This window comes from Chiloscyllium plagiosum, unplaced genomic scaffold (genome assembly GCF_037043375.1).
Source record: "Chiloscyllium plagiosum isolate Xiang-an unplaced genomic scaffold, Cpla_swu_hap1 HiC_scaffold_35, whole genome shotgun sequence".
NCBI lineage: Eukaryota > Metazoa > Chordata > Chondrichthyes > Orectolobiformes > Hemiscylliidae > Chiloscyllium > Chiloscyllium plagiosum.
The window spans coordinates 27,254,995-27,276,790 of NW_028270173.1; positions in this window are offsets into that span (position 1 = coordinate 27,254,995).

Below are 21,796 nucleotides of genomic sequence, written 5' to 3' on the forward strand. Positions count from 1 at the left end.
TCTCCAAACATTCTTTTTTTAATTTGAAGATATTACGATCATAGTTAAACGCAAAAGAGCCTGATAATAATTTGAACAAGCCTTTTGAATGGATACCAAGATGGCCGACGGAATGTAATGTGGAAAGATTCGACGCTTATTTTTGGCAGGAGAAACGGATCTGCAGATATTTGTTCTGAAGTATGAGGGGAAGGATGTGGAGATTTTTAAACGGACTGAGGAATTTAATGGATTGTCATGGAAGTTAAAATAAAGATATGGCAATTCCTTCTGAAGGAGAATGGCAATTTGCATTTATTGCAAAAGCATTTGAATTCAGGAGAAGTGAAGTCATGTTTCAAATATATAGATACTTCTTTTGACCCCATCTCGAACATGTCATACAACATTGTTGTCCAAATACCTGAAACTACATAATTACCATGCATGAAGTACAACAAAAGATCAACAAGTTCGTTCTTGCAATGGAAAATACTAATGAAGAACAAAAAGAACAGTGCCTGAAGTCTGCAGTGATGAACAAGAGCTGGTCTTATTGAAATATACACAGTTCGAAATAAATAAATAATATCTTTGCAGATAATCAATGTTTGAATAAATAGTTAAGTAAAAGGCTAAAACAAGGACAATTTAAAAGATGGGGTTGAGCACGTAGATGCAAAATTATATGTTTTTCTTAAGAAGGTTGAGAATTTTGGAAACTGTCAACCACAGGGGGCTGTAGAAGTTCAGGCTTTGAGTTTCAGACTCTGAGGTATTGATGTTTCTGGTCGGCATGCGTGAGTTGGACCGAATGGTCTGCTTCCTTACTGTACATCTCTATAACTCTGTGACTCTAATTTCTGATCACCATTTATGCCTACGTTTTTGATGAGGGCATGAGGCATTTCCTTTGTTAATCAACCAGGATTTTCTTGAGTGGCGGGGAATAGGGCAGACTCTATGAGAACAATATTTATACCTGTTCCTAGATTCTTCTCGTTTATTTTGCTTGGAATGTTTACATATGTGATAATGCAAATTCAGGTGGACACTGCAAATAGTGGCTTTTATATATTGCCAAGGCTAAATTTGCTTCCGCTTCAGTTGAAGGGTGAACAGTTTCAAAGTTATTCGTGTGCGAGCTTGAGGATAAATTATTTCAATCTCACACAGTTCAGGGTGGTGGTGGGGGTATCGAATTGGGAGCATGATTTTAATCAGAAAGAATCGATTAGTTTAAAGCGAATTTGCACGAGCAAATATTATATTCAAAACTACCATATGATGCACAATTTCAAGGGGAAAAATGTGATCCATTTGTTGTTTCACCTACAGAGACACAATGGGCTGACTCAGCCATAACTGGGTTCTATGTTGCAACTGTTCTATGATTCATTTGCTCTGTGCTTCTTTTATACTGTAGCTAGTTCAGAACGGCCAGATGTAGCATATTTAGATGAAAAGGAATCCACTCCCAACGACAAAGTCAATTAATCTATTATACCCCGGCTGCTTTTTGTGATGTTAAAATCTAAATAACGGAGTTAGAGTTTTGTCATTGTTTCCACGTGGCAATGTACCAGCCAATTAAATACAAGGTGACAATCAATTAGAAGTAATCCTATTGCAGGAGGTAGGTTTCCCCTGATCTGGGCAAATGAAAATGAGCAACAACAGGTCTGTTTTCAACAATATACAAATTTTGAACAATGGACCAAACTTTTAATTATCGATACATGAGATAATGCAAACATTGTTGAAGCAACTTTGCATATTTGATTTGCACTTCATCATACATATTGCTTTAAAATTACAAATGCCTTCAATTTTATTTGCACTATAATTCTTGACGGAAATAATACACTTATTGCGCAACATTTGAACTGTAGCATCGTCTTGCAGCCGTATAGTATACAGAAAAACGATTTTGAGACCAGAATTGATTTGTATTATGTTCTTTTAACATAATACAATATCAGGCATTTCCATACCTCATAGTTAAATCGGAATAACGATTGTTTGCAGCTATGATAAAAACAAATGTCGCCACATATATTTATTTTTATTATGCCCAGTAAGGTGACAAAGAAATTGGAACCTTTTTTGTTCAATTAGATTTAAACAGATCTAATCGAATTATCAGTCTGAAATAGTTAAGTATATGCTAAATATTGCAGCCAGTCTATTACTGTATAAAATTGTAAGATTATCTGTGAGTTTTCATTAAATATAGCAGCAACGACTGAAACTAAGATTGTTCTAAACAAATTCAGCACATGACCCTAATGTTGCCACATGCATGTACACCTTTGGAGATTTTATTCTTTTCCTCTCTCAAGGGCATTGAAACGGCACATTCATTTAAAAACTAGGTTTTTGATGTCAAACGAATTTGAAACCTATTTAGAGATTTTGCCTTTGAATGGTGTTATGATTGTGATTGGTTGCCAGATATTTGAATTCAAAATCAATTGGTGCAAATTGGATGTGAAGCGTAAGTTCTATATATTTTCCAACACAATGGTTATCTAATCAATTATGATGTCAAATGTTAGTTCACTATTTTTTTCTTTTTGAAAGAAACTTGATAAATCTCTTAACTAATGTTTGAATTAGAATTGTTACAATCTTAACATTGAATTCTAAATAGAGAGATCTGATTTCTCCTTCACATTAAGAATTAGAAAACGTGAAACAAGATTTGAGAGAAAAAGGTAAGATACTGAATTTGTGAAAAGTTTGTAGCAAAACAAAATGACAAGGAAACGGTGCCATATGTATGTCGTAAAGTCATAAAGTCCTACAGCACAGAAATGGTCCGTTCAGTGCACAGTGTACTATGACGATCAAAATGTTCATCCACGCTAACACCATTCCTCTGCACTTGGATTGGTTCCTACTCAACCTTTCCGATCTACTATTTTTCCAAATGCTCGTTTTTTTTTTAATGTACCCGCTTCAATCACATCTGCTGGTAACTCATTCCATATGGGTACCACACTCTGTGCAAAAATGTAACCTCTCAGACTCCTTTTCATACTTTACTCTCTAACCTTAAACAAATGACCACATTCCTCAACTCTTCAACCGTGCTATACGATTGCCCTCCTGCAGTCTCCTATGCTCCAAAGAAAATGGTCCTGGCTTGTTCAACTTCTCCCTAAAGCTCAGACTATTGTCTTGAATCCTGGGAAAATTTTTGTTAATTTCTTCTGCATTATTCCCAGTTTAGTAACATCCGTCCGTGCAAGGAGATCAAAACTGAACACAGTTCTTCTAGTACGGCCTCACTAACTCCCCAAATTCTATACTTAATGCCCTGATTGATGAAGGTCAGTGTGCGAAAAACCTTCCTCACTGCCCTGTCTACCTGTGACTCCACCTTCTCTGAACTTTGCACCTGAACTCCAAAGCCCTTCTGTTCCGTTGTACTCCTTAAAACCCTATATTCACCGTGCAATACCGACCTTAATTTGTATTTCCAAAATGCAACACCTCACGCTTATCTATATTAAAGTTCCTGCGTCATGTTTCGCCCATTTCCCCAGTTGATCAAGTTCCTTCTGCAATTTTTAATAACCTTCCTCACTGTCCAATGTACAGCCTATTTTAGAGTCATCTGCAAACTTACTAATTAAGTGTAATACGTTTTCATCCAAATCATTGATATAGATAGCAAGCAGCAATAGAACCAATACCGATCCCTGACGCACACCACTTGTCAAAAGCCTCCAGCGTGACAAGAAAACTTCCATTATTCCCCACTGATTCCTACCTTAAAGCCAATTGTTTGTTCAATTTGCCAGCTGTCCCTGGATTCCATGCCATCTCACCTTACAGAGGAACCAACCATGTGGAACCTTATCAAAGGCCATAGTTAATTCCATATGGACTGTGTTTACGGCCCTGCCCTCATCAACGTTTCTGATCACTTTATCAAGGAATTCCAAAAAAGAGAGGCATGAACTACTACACACAAAGCCATGCTGACTACTCCTAATCAAACCCTGCCTTTCCACACGAATGTGAACCTTATCTCTCACAAGCTTCTGAAGTAGATTAGCAGATGTTAGGCTTACGGGTGGGTAGTTCCAGGTTCGCTTTGCATCTCTTCTTGATTAAGGACACAAGGTTCACAAACCTCCAGTCTTCAGGGACCTCACCTTTGTCCACAATGATGCAAATGTGTCAGCTGCAATCACCACAATTTATGCTGTAGACTGTTGGATATATCTGGTCAGGACCAAGTGACTTATCAATTCTCATACGTTCTAATACGTTCAATACGAACTCTACCCTGAAATGGACTGTTCCAAACGTATCACCATTGATGTCTCTAAGTTCCCAAGTGTTCCTGTCTTTCTCCACGGTAAACAGGGAGGACAAATATTATTTGATGAACCCGCCAATTCCTGTGGTTCAACGCATAGATGTCCACTTTGGTTTTACAGTTGCCCAATGCCTGTCTAGTTATTATTTTCCTTCATATTATGCTTAAAGAACCTCTTTGGATTCATTCTAATCTTCTCAGCCAAAGTAATATCTTAGCCTTCTTACTCCCTCTTGATTTCTTTCTTCAATATACTCCTGTATCCTCCCATATAACTCCAGTTATTCCCTCGATCATAACTTTCTGTACCTGAGTTACGTGCCCTTCTATTCTGCCGACAATACCTAAATATATCTTGTCATCCAGAGTTCCATATTTTTGCCAAAGTTGCCTTGCAAACTTACAGGATCACATAAACTTTGAACTCCAGCTGTCTCACTTTTAAACGCTTCCCACTTGCTTGAAGTTCCTTTGCCTGTAAACAAAATACACTAATCAAACCCCGTAATCTATCAAAATTTGCCATGCCTCAATTTAGAACTTTCAGCTGTTTTGTCCCTCTTCATAACTATTTAGAAATTTGTAGAACTATGGTCACTGGCCCCAAAATCTCCCCGAATATCACCTCAGTCATCTACTCTGCCCTATTCCTCAAGAGTAGGTCGAATTATGCTAGTTCCTGAATGGGACCCTCTATATACGGTTGGGGAAACTTTTGTGAGCATATCTAAGACGTTAATACTCTGGCAGTCCCAGTCTATGTAACAATACTTGAAATCCCCTACCATGTCGACCCAATTGCTCCTTCAATCTCGCCAATATGCCTGCATAATTGCTGCTACTATTCCCGTTGACTATTTGAGGGCCTATAGTAAAACACCAATTAACATTCCCATCCACTTCTTGTTTCTCAGCTCCACCCAAAATATTTCCCGGGATGATCCTTCAAGTTATTTTATATCTGCTTACTGCTGTGTGACTCGCCTTAATCAAAAATGCAACTTTCCATTCCATCATTCCACTAGCACTATCCTGCCGAAAGTACCTGCACCCTTGCACATTAAGCTGCCAATGCTGTCCCTCTTTTAGCCATGTTTCTGTAATGTCCATATTACACGACTCCCACGTACCTATGCACACACTAAGTTCATCAGACGTACCAGTCGTGCACTGAAACAGGTGGAATTTCAGCCATCAGCCATTCCGCACTCCCTGTCATGTTCCACTCTCACATGTCTCTTCAACTTCCTACGTCTAATTACCGCGCCTCCTTCCAGCCTCGCATTTTTCTCCCTGCTGTTGAGGATTCCACCCCTCTCACTCACCGCCAATCTAGTTTAATCCTTCCTCCGCTACATCGACGACTGTATCGGCGCTGCCTCGTGCTCCCAAGAGGAGGTTGAACAGTTCATCCACTTTACCAACACCTTCCACCCCGACCCCAAATTCACCTGGACCGTCTCAGACTCCTCCCTCCCTTTCCATTTCTATCTCGGGCGACCGAATCAACACGGACATTTACTATAAACTGACCGACTCCCACAGCTACCTAGATTACACCTCCTCCCACCATGCCCCCTGTAAAAACGCCATTCCATATTCCCGATTCTTTCGTCTCTGCCGCATCTGCTCCCAGGAGGACCAGTTCCAAATCCACACAACCTAGATGGCCTCCTTCTTCAAGGACCGCAATTTCCCCCCAAACGTGTTCGACGATGCCCTCCACCGCATCTCTTCCACTTCCCGCTCCTCTGCCCTTGAGTCCCGCCCCTCCAACCGCCACCAGGAGAGAACCCCACTGGTCCTCACCTACCACCCCACCAATCTTCATGTACAGCGTATCATCCGCCGTCATTTCCGCCACCTCCAAACGGACACCACCACCAGGGATATATTTCCCTCCCCTCCCCTATCAGCGTTCCGAAAAGACCACTCCCTCCGTGACTCCCGCGTCAGGCCCACACCCTCCACCAACCCAACCTCCACTCCCGGCACCTTCCCCTGCAACTGCAAGAAACGCAAAACTTGCGCCCACAAGTCCCCCCTTACTTCCCTCCAAGGCCCTAAGGGATACTTCCATATCCGCCACAAATTCACCTGCACCTCCACACACATCATCTATTGCATCTGCTGCACCCGATGTGGCCTTCTCTATATTGGGGAGACAGGCCGCCTACTTGCGGAACGTTTCAGAGAACACTTCTGGGACACCTGCACCAACCAACCCAACTACGGATGATACGAAAGTCGGAGGAGTTGTCGACAGTGAGGAAGGATGTGGCAGGTTACAGTGGGATATAAATAAGCTGCAGAACTGGGCAGAAAGGTGGCAAATGGAGTTCAATGTAGCTAAGTGTGAGGTGATTCACTTTGGTAAGTGTAATAAAAAGTTGGGGTACTGGACTAACGGTCGGATACTTGGTAGTGTGGATGAGCAGAGGGATCTTGGTGTCCATGTACACAAATCTTTGAAAGTTGCCACCCAGATAAATAGTGCGGTGAAGAAGGCATATGGCGTACTGGCTTTTATTGGTAGAGGAATTGAGTTCCGGAGTACTGAGGTCATGTTGCAGTTGTATAAGACTCTGGTGCGGCCACATCTGGAGTATTGTGTGCAGTTTTGGTCGCCATATTATAGGAAGGATGTGGAGGCACTGGAACGGGTGCAGAGGAGGTTTACCAGGATGTTGCCTGGTATGGTAGAAAGGTCGTATGAGGAAAGGCTGAGGCACTTGGGGTTGTTTTCATTGGAGAAAAGAAGGTTTAGGGGTGACTTGATAGAGGTGTATAAGATGATTAGGGTTTAGATAGGGTCGACAGTGAGAATCTTTTTCCACGTATGGAGTCAGCTATTACAAGGGGGCATAGCTTTAAATTAAGGGGGGGTAGGTATAGGACAGATGTTAGGGGTAGGTTCTTTACTCAGCGAGTCGTGAGTTCATGGAATGCCCTGCCAGTAGCAGTGGTGGACTCTCCCTCATTATGGGCATTTAAGCGGGCATTGGATAGGCATATGGAGGATAGTGGGCTAGTGGGATAGTGGGATCGGCGCAACATCGAGGGCCGAAGGGCCTGTACTGCGCTGTATTGTTCTATGTTCTATGTACCCCGTGGCTCAACACTTCAACTCCCCCTCCCACTCCACCAAGGACATGCAGGTCCTTGGACTCCTCCATCACCAGACCATAGCAACACGATGGTTGGAGGAAGAGCGCCTCATCTTCCGCCTAGGAACCCTCCAACCACAAGGGATGAACTCAGACTTCTCCAGTTTCCTCAATTCCCCTCCCCCCACCTTGTCTCAGTCAAATCCCTCGAACTCAGCACCGCCTTCCTAACCTGAACTCTTCTTCCTGACCTCTCTGCCCTCACCCCACTCTGGCCTATCACCCTCACCTTGACCTCCTTCCACCTATCGCATTTCCAACGCCCCTCCCCCAAGTCCCTCCTCCCCACCTTTTATCTTAGCCTGCTGGACACACTTTCCTCATTCGTGAAGAAGGGCTTATGCCCGAAACGTCGATTCTCCTGTTCCTTGGATGCTGCCTGACCTGCTGTGCTTTTCCAGCAACACATTTTCAGCTCTGATCTCCAGCATCTGCAGTCCTCTCTTTCTCCTCCAACAGGGAACTTATTCATCACAAGTTAAATTCTCCTGCACAGTTCTGTCACAATCAGACTAAAATGGTCTTCGTCAGGTTCTCACAGCATATCTTCAGTTTGCGAGACTGGATATTTTCAATCAACCTTCCAAAGGGAAAACATATTGAATGTAACGCTGGAAATAAACTGATAATGCCTTAACCTTCCTCAATATTCCTGCATCAGAGCAGTAACAATTTGTACTTGCAAATTAATATAAAGCAATAAATGGACGATTCTTTCGAACAAATATTCTTATGAAACTTTAATCAACACCAAAAGGCAGAGCAACTGATGCATTTAAGAGAAGTTAATTTTCGGAAATATCGTATATATACTAACAGAATTAGATTGATTTAGTTTGTCACACCATCAACGTTCAATCAATTCAACACTGATGCTGATGGATCCCGATTCGTAAGCAGAACAGCAAAGCAACTCTTCAGGTCTTCTCAACAGCACATTCTGAATCTAAACATTCACAATCTGATGGACAAAAGCAGAAGATACATTGTAAAATCATTAACCAAAACATACAGTAGTGCCTTCAAACTGTGTCACTGATCCTTCATCATCCTTCTCGCGAATTCCTGGAAGATGTTTCTAAAAGCACTGTCGGCATAAATACTCCATGGGCAGAAAGTCGTCAAGAAGGTAGACCACTAATCTCTGAATTGCAATTAGATTTTGGCAATATACACTTGTGGAGTCATGGACGACAAAGTCCTGTGAAAACAACCTGATTTTTAAATCAATATGGTAGATGTAGAAATATATTAATACAGAATCAAATCAATCCCATTGTTACAAATTTTGGGATTCATAGAAATTGTTGCTGAAGCAAGTTATAAATCATATGTGTACTCTGAAGTTTTTTTAATGGCAGTTGTATTTGTAAACAGTGGATAATAATGTCATTCAGCGAGTTCATCTGACAGTAATAATTAGTTACGGAGATTTGGAAATATTTTAATTTAGAAAATCATATTCTATTCAGCAGTGGCACTTTGTCCATTGTACAATGCCAAAGATACCATTGATTGTTCAACCCCTGTTCAGAAGTAGAACTAGAAATTCATACTTAATAAAACACTTGCATTATTTTCAACAGTAGATGAACTGAAACGCAGAGATGTAGGTGCGTAATATTGTTGTCATTGTATTTAATATGTTTTAAATAATTTACCGTTGTTATGCAATATTACGTGATTCTGTGATTTGCCATTATGCTAGAAATAGTATCGCTTTACATTGAGACAACATTTTATTTGCTAAAACAAAGATTATTATTATTTCAGAACTAAAACAGCACCTACAGACTGATGGTGAGTGGCAAAGCAACAAATGAGACAAAACACTTCCAGTCGGTACGAAAACATGGCAAATATTAAATGCTATTGATTGCTGCATATCTCACTATTGAGAATGGCAGAATATATTCTTGTGTTAATAAAGATAGCTTGCTTTTCCAATTAGAACTCAAACATTACAATAGTGATTGAAGCCAGTATGGCTGGCAATCAATGTGAGATAGGTAAATGTGCAAATTCGACATAAAACTACTATGAAGTTAAATTTCCATTTGTTAGTGTATAAGTCCAAGTGGATCTTGCAGTCATTTGCTGATAAATTTCATTGAAAATTATGTGATCAAGAGAAAAGACAATCAAATGATATGTTTTATCAATAGTCATTCTGTCGCAGCACTTGCAACATAAAAGAGATAGTCAGGGTGGTCGTAGATGAATTGGAAAAATACGGGTGATGTGATTCCATTTTGCAGCATGTGCATGTTTGAGAACAGGAATCAACAAATGACAAGTTTATGTTTTGAGGATTATCTACTTTCAACATTCTGTAATTTCAGAAGATAAGATGCGTAAATGGAAAACAGGTACATTTAGATATCATCAGTAAATACTATGTTGTATTTTTCACATATTTGTTTGACTTACGAAAATGAGTCGATGTGGCAAAAGCTGAACACGACATAGCATTATAATAAAACAAATAAGTGTAAACGGTTTAGAAAATCGTCAACTTTCATCAGAGCGATCCTTCAGATCTTCTGTGGACTTCCTTCAGCTTGCTGTATTCAAACAAGAAGAACATACGATAGGAATAGATGGAAGCCATCTCGTCTCTCCCTCATTCACCGATATCATGGTTAAATTTGATAAGTCCAGATTACACATTTGTTCTTTTCCCTTCTTACTATTTTAAAAGCTATCTCATTTCTCAATATGTGTAACAACATACCCTCAGAAGCTCTTTGCAATGAGTAATTCCCCAGATTTTCGATTCTCTGACAAAATAAATTCCATCTCATTACTGTCATAAATGGGTGAAAAATATTTTGAAAATATACAATTTAATCTTCCATGATGGAAAATAAACTTACAACAAACAACTTGGAAAGCTCTGCATTCTTCTATATGTGCCAGTCAATCTTCTAAACTCTTCCAAACAGTGCAGGCCATTCTACTCAACCCCTCCTTATTATAAATTTGACACTCAATATCAGCCTAGTTAAAGTTCTGTGGACTCGCCTCAATGCAAAATATGCCTTTCCTCAAATAAGGTGACCAAACGTTTTCATACTTCAAAGTGAGGTCTAATGAGCAGCTTGCATAGTTTTCATATTATGGTTCTTTTTAGATAATCCTTTCCATTTAAAATACAGTTTAGCATTATTTGTGGCATGCCTACAAACTGTTGAGATTGTTCGCTCATCTTCTCCGGTTCATGCAAAAGTGCTTCAATTTATTTTTATGTGAAACATTCTGCAGCCTTCATCCATGTAAATAATATTAATGGCATCTAATATTTTTGCCAATGTACGGAACCTTCCGGTTGAACACATTATATTTCGACTCTGAAGATTTGCACATTGAATTGATCTGTTTACATTCTTCGGTAGATTTTTTTGTCTGATCCTAACCATCCGTAATCCCAACACTTTTTTGTGTCAAGTGCAAATCTGTCAATTGCACGTTCAGTTCTGTATTTTTACTCTCTTAGGTAAGTGTTTCCTTGACTTGATTTTCTTTGACTTGAGCACCAACACTCGATTTAATCTCACACTAATAGGACCGGTCCAACATCAAAATATATCAAATAATGTTTTATCTAACAGCATCATTAACCTCTCGCCCATATACTACCCGTATCACAACACACCTGAAACATTTATTTTTAACCCACCTGTCAAGCTAACGCATTGCAAATCAATTACAATCACAGAAGTGAAACCTGACGACATCATGCACCTGACACTCAATGGACCCATTCTTATTGTCCTATTTTCGAGCAGCACCCTGCAGTTTTCCATCTTCTGTGCAGCTATGCCCGACCAAGCTGGCAACAGAACACTTGATCAAAAACTTGGCCTTCTGTTCCCATTTCCCAATGGTGCAATCATTCCTCGCTTTTGCTTAGCCTTGCTTATCCGTCATTCTGCTTTCTAATAAAAATTGTACCCAAGCGATGACCCATCAGCCTTCTACAAACTTGCTTGCTTCCAATGCCACTATCTTAAGAACTTTCCACCTTAGTCACTCAGTTAACTTACGTACTTTTCTCCTGTCACTTTCTGCCGAGGAGGCTTTTTTTTTTTCTTTTTAATCACTAATCTACAATTAGCACAGTGCTGCTGAAGGAGACCTTATCTCTGCTGATTCATTACGTTGATATGTAGTGCCTTCCATTATTTGAAATTTTTAACAAATGTTCGGAGTGAAGTGACCTGAATCCTAAGCAGGTATACTGACGAAAATCGGATGATCGAGAAAAAAGTAATCGTCAGGAATTTGAGTTTTTTTTTTCACTCAGATTCACTTTGGATGATGGAATGTTAATGATGACTGCTGATTTCAAAACTCTTGATTTCACTGTCTGAATGAATTTTACCCGTAATGTTGGTATTCTGCAAATTATTTGAAGTGACAACTTCCGATGTTGTATTCAATTATTGCCACCGTCACTTGAGCAACTCTTTGACAATCAGGAATATTCTTAATTTTATGGATTTTGTTTTAGCTTGTAAGAATTATTGCACCTCACACAACAGGACTCACGAGTCAGCAGATAATACACATCAAGTACAATAGTATGCCTAATTATTTCTCTCTCATATAAATGATAATAGGCAAAGATTTTGGATTAGAAATTTGAAATTCATGAGCAACAGCTCAGAAGTTTAATTTATTTTGCTCCTGACGGCAATTATTAGAAATTTCAAAATAATGCAAAACCAAATCTCAAATCGTGGATTAAAATTAACAAATCTAGAAGCTAAATGTTGAGCAATTTGTAAAATGTCAATGCACTATAAACAACATTTTTGCAACATATTTACAAATACAATATGTGTTTTCTTTTCTTAGAACATGCCACTTTAGAAGCCATTCGTCAAGACCTTGGTAAGCGCATTGACGGTAATATTAAATGCAGTTCCCAATGTAATAATTTAATGATACTTATCTGATATTCTGGTATAGAATGCAAACTAAACACGGATGGAAGCAGAATTATGTTTACTCCGTGCGCTTTTGTTTAAGAAGGCTTTACATTTATATGCAAAAAGAAAAGAAAAGCAAATGTTTCAATTAAAAATTGTGTGATGCAGCAATATCAGAATTTTTCATTCAGATTCTATATTCATAGTGTTGGGATATTCCAACTACATTCATTATTTTCTTCTGACCCTATATAGATTTGGAATATGGATAATTTATACCAAATATTCAAAGTTTGTGAGAAGATTTGTAGCTCGGGTGCTCGTTGCTGTGGTTCTGTTCGCCGAGCTGGAAGTTTTTGTTGCAAACGTTTCGTCCCTGTCTAGGTGACATCCTCAGTGCTTGGGAGCCTCCTGTGAAGCGCTTCTGTGGTGTTTTCTCCGGCATTTATAGTGGCCTGTCCCTACCGCTTCCGGTTGTCAGTTTCAGCTGTCCGCTGTAGTGGCCGGTATATTGGGTCCAGGTCTATGTGTTTGTTGATGGAGTTTGTGGATGAGTGCCAAGCTTCTAGGAATTCCCTGGCTGTTCTTTGTTTCGCTTCCCCTATAATGGTAGTGTTGTCCCAATCAAATTCATGTTACTCGTCGTCTGCGTGTGTGGCTATTAGGGATAGCTGGTCGTGTCGTTTCGTGGCTAGTTGATGTTCGTGGATGTGGATCGTTAGCTGGCTTCCTTTTTGTCCTATATAGTGTTTTGTGCAGTCCTTGCATGGGATTTTGTACACTAGTAGTGCACAAAACACTATATAGGACAAACAGGAAGACAGCTAACGATCCGCATCCACGAACATCAACTAGCCACGAAACGACACGATCAGCTATCCCTAATAGCCACACACGCAGACAACAAGCAACATGAATTTGACTGGGACAACACTACCATTATAGGGCAAGCGAAACAAAGAACAGCCAGGGAATTCCTAGAAGCTTGGCACTCATCCACAAACTCGATCAACAAACACATAGACCTGGACCCAATATACCGGCCACTACAGCGGACAGCTGAAACTGACAACCGGAAGCGGCAGGGACAGGCCACTATGAAACAGAAGCGCTTCACAGGAGGCTCCCAAGCACTGAGGATGTCACCTAGACAGGGGACGAAACGTTTGCACTAAAAACTTCCAGCTCGGTGAACAGAACCACAGCACCAAATATTCATTAATTTCTTTTTTCATTATTCCCAACATTAATAGAGACATATCAGATAATCAGAGGGTGAGATAGTTTGGATAGGGAGAGCCTTTTTCCAAGAATGGTGACGGCGAGCACGAGGGGGCATAGCGTTAAATTGAGGGGTGATAGATACAGGACAAATGTCAGAGGTATGGAATGCTTTGCCTGCAGCGGTCGTAGATTCTCCTACTTTAAGTACATTTAAGTCGTCATTGGACAAGCACAAGGACGTACATGGTATAGTGTCTGTTATATGGGCTTCAGATTTGTATGTCAGGTCGGCGCAACATTGAGGGCCGAAGGGCCTGTATTGCGCTGTAATGTTATATGTTCTATGTTCTATTAGCTGTCTGCACCTCCGCCAAATGCATGCCATTTTGCTTATCTGAAGGATCTGTGCTCAGCATGATCCACGAATTGTCGCCTAAAAGCAATGATTGTGGATTATTGTAACCTTGATTAACAGTTATCATTAAGTACAATCGTCTTTCCCACTTAACATGCTGTAACAAATTCGTCGTTTTTTTTTTACTGCTTTTGACTGGTTTTAATGCAATATTTTCTTCCTGCGATTCTTCAAAGCGCAGAAACTTCTTGACAAAAGTCAGTTGACGTGCTCCTCTGACGTGTTCCTCTGTTATAACCTTTAATAAAGCTAATTGTATCTATTGATATCGATCTCTTGGCCTGTACTACTGTACTGAATTAAGTATTCAATCTAAATCCAAATGTGCACGAAATACTCACATTTGGCATTGCTTTCTGTCTGAATGTTGAAGAAAACTGAAAAGTAAATGGCATTACGTTGCAAATTACTGCTCCATAACATGGATACCCCGCAATTTCCTACAAAATATTCTTGATTTTCTGAAAACAACATTTTGAATGTTGTTTTCGTATTCATGTCACTATTAAAGCAAACTCGATGGAATTGCATGCATATATTTTCATTTGCTCAATTGATCCTGCCTTTGGTCCGATTCACTCTTTTCTTACAGATCAAGAACAACAGCTTATAAATGATTAATTTAATTCCAGTTACTTAGTGCTCTTCCCCACCGTAATAATTGTACAGGCCATTATTCCTGACACAGTGACAGAATAAACTGCTTGTTCAACTATTTAAAAGGAAGATTCTGATTGCTGTTTCAATGTTTAATTTGACAAACTGCACTTGCCTTTAAAAATAAAACATACATTTGTTGCAACCAAGGCAATAATATTAATTAATTGACTGTCTTTCAATAAAAGAGGCATCCTTGTCCACGTTAATAAGCATACGACTTTATTTCTTCCACAACGTTTCTCTCTCATAAACGTAATCTGTTTACACATTAACGTTTGGAGCATATAACTAGGTGAGAAACTGTATACAATCACTAATGTATTAAATTTGATGTTTTATTTGAAAGCCTACTTTAGACACTTGTCACAGATGATGTTTCAATTTCACTGGACTTTAATCCAGGAAACAAGGATTGTGTTCTTTAGACATTGTTTTGGATCCCACCATGGCATTTCTGAAAATTGTATTGAATTTAAATCTCGAACAGCAAATATAAAGTCCAATAGGCAAGATGTTACAATTTATTTTGATGTAAAACTCTACCATCTCACTTAAATTTGACACCAAAACCATAGCAATGTGACTGATTCGTAAAACCACCATGGGCAATTCAACATAGTCGATAAATTCTGGCCCAGACAATGGCACTCACTTCACATGACAAAATGATCTTAACATCTAAACTGAACTAGAAACGAAAAGAAAATGCAAATAACGGTACTCATGCATAGTCAGGCAAAATGGGTCAACGTTAAACATACACTGCCACGGTGTCCTAAAAATATTCCTGTATTTGCGAAAATTTTAGTTTTGGAGGTGCAGTAATGGTATGTGCTATACTTATGCATTATTTTGGATTTGCTTCTGATTAATACTGACATCAAGAGAGTTTTTTATTCATGTCAAGTTTACAGAGATAATTGCTGTGGTGGTTTCACAAATCTACCTAAAATGTTCTCAGTTCTTCTGGAAGAAATTGCAAACACATTTTGCAGATTTCCATCTGACATTGATCATCTTTTAAACATATCCTGGACTTCCTGATATTCAGACAATTTCATTTTGTTTTGTTCCATGGTCTATATCGAACGGAATATGCGTCTCTGGACCGTTGATCATGCAGGTGTTGACCACAGCATCACATTTTCTTATTGCCTTGATATACATGAATGTTACACTCGGTTTGATGCTCAGACGGAACAGACAAGTGCAAGTTTAATTAGTATTGATATATCCTTTGAGGAAAACCAGCCTATATTTGGATATGAGCAAGTCATCCACGACAGTAAGATGTCAAAGTCACTTAACTGTACTTTGCCTATAGAATCACTTGTAACAAGTCTTATCTTATGTCTATTATCACCAATATTTCTTTTCAAATTACATGAACAATCAAAACCGGAACCGTCATAAATGATGTGGTCATTTGTATATGCTCACCATTCGATTTGGTCAGACCTGATTGTATTTCTATTTTCATATTCTATTCGCCCATTGACAACCTCTGATATATGACTGCATTGATATTGGATAATCAATTTATCTCTACCAGCTTGGATGTAGAGATTTTCAAAATCACAAAAGCTTTTGAAAAAATACAAATGTTCTGGCTTCCGCACTCAGAGGGGCCACACCTATCTTAAGTAATGCCAAACAGTTCCTACATGAGTTTGAGAGGTAATAGCGTTTCCACATCCACATTTTCAAAACCATTCATATCAATTGGAATTGAACCAACCACTTATTGCTCCAAACTTTGATGAAAATAAGCCCTGCATGTCCAACGTAAACTCAAAAAAGAACTCTTTTAATTCCAATTATCAATCTATCTATTTTTGGTAGTGCAAGCCAAAAGTTTCCTGCAGCTGCAGTGTTGGACTCAAATTTCAGAATAGTTTTGCAAGAAAATTCATGATAATGTGATGATGTAGATTGCTTTCTCTTAGACATAATGGACTTGAGCATCCCGCTGCAAGGACGTAAATGTTTTCTTCTATTGATGTCATGCTCCTTTGTTGTTTAGCATCTAAGCAGTTAAATAATAACTGTGGACAATTTGAACGATAGACTTCAGACATAAGACATGATCTGAAGCTTTATTACAATCCAACGCAGTATTGAACGTTTCTTGCTCAAATATAATGTTTCTTTGTTGGATTACACCCAAAGTCACTAATTTATAATAGACTGGTTTATGGTTTCTATCATTTGAGAATTTAAACAGTCCTATATCTGGACCAGTTGATGATGCACCTGCAGCTTATATTCATGGTGAGTCTTCGTGAATTTATATGCCGGGAGTCAATAGGAACACTCTTAACGTTGAAGTCAACACTTTCTTTTATCTTCATGCAGCAATCTGTAAAAAAAAAAGTAAAATCGCTATCTTCCTAATGTATCCGTGGTGGTGGGAGATGGGGGGCGGGGGCAGGTAAATATGATTCTCCTGTCCGAGCCGTTATATTTGCTCACACTCTCCAAATTCTCCACCTCATGAATCTATTTTATTTCTTTTTATTGTGGTACACTTGTCATCTACATTGCTATACAATTTACATATATTTCCCATTTTGTAACAGTGGCATGTGGATATTCAATATCTGTAAATGGAAGTAGTGACCCTAGTACTTGTGCAACAATACCAAATAACGGAAACGAGTAGTAGGTGAGGAATACCTGCATTGAAGGTTCACAGAAATGACGACCAGATTCTAAAAAGCAGTTGAAGACATAACTGAGCCAACCACTGTATGATGTCAGAAACAGTGTGCTGTTTAATGCGTAAGTATTTTAAAGGCATTTTGTTGTCATTATAGACATTAGCGTTTACAACGTTTCCAAAAACCGTTAGGTTTGTGTCATATGTGATACTTCCGTTTCTTCTCTCTTATCTTAATTTCTTTTCTGCAATAAACTGTTTTTCTAATAGTAAAGTATAATCAACTGCAGTGCAACGTTTTGCTTCATTGTGCTTCAGCAATGCAGTCATGTAAACTTTGAATTTACTGTATTTCAGAAGGTTTTGTGGACATCTTATTAAGATAACGTTTATGTGATTTCTTTGTTTAGAGAGTCGTCGTTTTCTATTAATGTTTACTGCTCAGGCATTTGAAAATGGACTCAAATGTTGCTAAGAATGATCCGGAAGTTGATGATGTAATATAATTTGCTTCCACATCTTGGACTCAATGTAAAGTAATGTTATTGGCAAAAACAAATTAAAACCGAATTTAAAAAGAAGCTGTCCTGCACATGAGATGCTTTCATGAGAGGAATGGAAACCTGAGGTTGGGAAGTAACAGCTGAAATAGGAATAGTTTCCATTTACAAAGGAAGAGGTACAAGTAAGAAGAAATTAAGAATTTAAACTAATGAAAATTGACAAAAGAGAGCACCATAGTGCGTCAGAATGCAGGCAAAATGGCATGCAGAAGATTAAGATGTTCAAGGAAACAATGGTTCTGATTAATGCGGAAGATATTAATCATTGACAATTCAGGAGGAGATGTGAATATGTGAAGATGCACATGCACATGGAATTAGGAGGAATGAGAATTCCGTGAATGGAAAAGGTACACTGTGCTGACAATACAGGTAAGAGTGGAAATGTAATGCACATGAAAGTCTACGAAAACAACGTTAATATACCTCTTTTTTTGGAATACCCGGACATAACAAAGTAAATTTCTGGATTTCAAACAGAAATTCAATTGAAGTAACAAGGATGTTCAAAGACTCTATAAAGCATTGTATCAGGAATGTGTGCAGACATTAGAAATGAGGCAGCATAGGTCATTAAAATAAAATATGAAGGAGATATCGCTCAGGACATTCAAGATAAAATAGGATCATTTTTTCAGTTGTACATATTTTGGCCAAAAGGTGATAAATACAATTTTGTTTGAAATCGAGAATGAAAAACAACACGTAAATTGTGTCACACTGAAGCAAATCTCTTAACACTGCAGGTTTCTGGTCGCATTTCTCTCCCAGATGGATTGGTAAAAGTGTAAACTTGAATTTAGATTATACACGGAGGTTACAAAACATCCCCATTACACAGTAAGCGACGAGAGAATAAGTTGAAACAATGACAACTTGCATGTGGAGTCATGAAACAAGTTAATACTATTTTAGAAAATTACCTGGTAGTCTCAAGAACAGTGTGCTCGTCAACCATACGATGCGTACAGAGCTGAATTGCTGTAGGACGAACATCCTGTAATGTTTCTTGGCTGTCTTATGAATAGTGATCAGAGGCATGAGATTTATCAGGAAGAAAAGGACTCTGTTAAACGGAAAATATTTCAACTATTCATGGAATTTTTGAAAATATACAAAATTCAATAGCAGTTGCCTGAATCATGAAGAAAATTATTCTGTTATGTTTCATCCATCTTCTTTAATCGACATACAACGGGCAAATACAGAAATTAACAAGTCATGACACAATCAATTAAGAGATTACAGCAGAAGCATTTTTTAGTGTTCTTAATTTCAAGAGAATGATTTAATGAAAAAATGGAATACACCTAACACACCAGTAATTGAGTGGAGATCCATTATGTTCCATCTGTGCGTTGGAATGAAATTTCATCTAAGTTCCACAAAATTCAATAGCAGTTGCCTGAATCATGAAGAAGCCGTAGGCTAAAATATTAAACCAATGTCATTGACCAAGCTTGCATCAAGAACTGGTCACCTTGTTCTATATACTTAGAGCTTCTTAGGTTGTGAGAAACTTCCAGCCCTCAATTAAAATTGTACTGTTATTTATTTCCAAGACCAACTTTCAATGCCAAACTAAATATAGGATTCAGAAAATTTTAACAATTATAGTTTCTTTCCGTGCAAGTTTTCCTGAAAAAGCACCTGGAGAGAGGAAATCCGTGCCTTTCAATTTATTTGTTAGTGTCGTTTGTTGCTATTGGTGTTTATAACTTTCACTGCAAAATCATAAAATGTTGATTGATCAGCTCGGATAGTTTTTTTAAAAGATTCTAACAGCATGTCAATGAATAAGTTTGAAGTTTTAAGGAGAAGCATTGAGGCTAATTTTATCTGGAGACAACAACTGCCAAACGTACATCACCGAGCAATGAAGAGGATATAATTTTTCAGATATTAATTGAATATGTTTCAGATTATGTGAGGAAATGTACTTGTCTTTGATTCAGTAGAGATCAATTCACAAAACCTAGAGTTTTAAAATTGTGATGGTACCTGGAAAAGCTGGTGGTAGATGGGACGCTCTGCATGAAGGACATTACATGCTCCATCACACACGGAACAATGCAAATTATTGTGTTCTTGTGAGTCAGGGGTTTATTTGTTTTATTTTTGGATTTTGAAATACTGACCTACGGATAGAATTTTATGTTTGAGCAGGCTAAATGCTGAACTCTTTACTATTCTGGATGAATAATACTTCACTGAAAAGAAATACGGGACATGAAGTTACACAAGGCCTGTTGGTTGGTCATCGTTTATCAGCATAGGGTCAAACACAAAATACATTGCATTTCAATAATGCTCTGGTAGTTTTGTTCGGCCATATATTGTAGCAGTTTTAAGGTATTTCTTTGTCAAACCATTTGCTGAAGATGGATGTGCTAAACAGTTTCATTGAAAGGACAAGGTCATATTTTCTTGACGGTTTTTTAATGAAATATTCTGTCTAAGTATCTTATTTTCGTTTGGAGTTTACACCTAAAGTAATTAAGTAAATGCAAGGAATGGGCACCACAAATGGTAGCAGGCTAAATTCAGTTGTACATAGACTTAAAGAAAAATTCTCAAAAAATAACAATTGAAGCCACAGCTCTTTGAAACCTGTGCACAATTCTGAAGGAGCATTGCCTTTGACATTTGGATTCTGCAATGGTACTACTGGGATTTTAGTTGAAGTGTTCTGAAATATTTACACATATGTAATGGCACGTAAATTCTTTATTTTTTTATCTTCATCTCTTTTGAGTAATAAATATCAGCCTTACTGGACCAAAAGAAAATTGCAGCATTGCTTTCTTGTATTGCTGTAAAAGTCAAATCTAATTAAGAAAAAATTCAAAGCGTCATCTACTAAATCCAATTTCAGTCTAAAATCTAATTTGTTTCGTATCATTTGGTTCGAAGCAAATCACTGGTTATGTTAAAAAAAAAGCTTTCAGTTTCCTAAGCTATATTTTCATTGATACTGACATGTCAATATCAGCTGTCGATTCAGCTTTAATTAAATGCTTTCTGGTCTCTCGAGTCGAATACTAGGTTGCTGCAGGCCGTGTTATCTTTCGGTATTGTAAGTCCATAAACATATTAATAAACCCTCATAATATGAATACTTTGAAGCAAATTTTGTACCAATTTCTATTAATATCAGTACAATTCTCATTTTCCTTGAACGTGCAATTTCTGGCAGAAACGTTGGTTTCTTCTCATTGAATTTTCAATTACTTGCACATTACTTCACTTTAAATAGTTTTATCATTTTCTTTTGAACTGTGTTTCATTATTTCAAAAAAAAAGTGTTAACACGCCATTTCTTTTTTGCTGCAATTAATCAAGTAAACGTTGATGGAATAATCAAATGAATTTGTTCCCTGCCATATTGAAAATGCTGCTTAATGAGCTATACCATGTGCTCTTCGCATAATTCCCTGCCTTCGAGCAGGTCTGCTATCACCGCTGTGTTCCTTATGCTTTACTGCATCAATCGGCTAATCTCACAAAGTCTTATACTTTAATGCAAATATAAACCTCACTTCTGCATTGTCAACTCAGCATGTCATATGACATAAACAGCATTAATGATGGATGTTATTCTCGGTTCGGTTACTGTGACTACAGTTCAATCCCGATTTCTATAACTTTTCCCAGTCGGTATTCAATCATCGTCTATCTAGGAACGTCATGTCTAAGCAATGAACATTTTCACCTTTCTTAAAACTCGCCCTTTCTTCAGGCATACGAATTCTGAGAATGAAAAAAATCATAAATAATTTCTGAATATGACATTGCTTATTTGTTAGATATCTCTTTCACCAAACTGTCTGTATGAAATATTGGGTATTACATTGACACATGA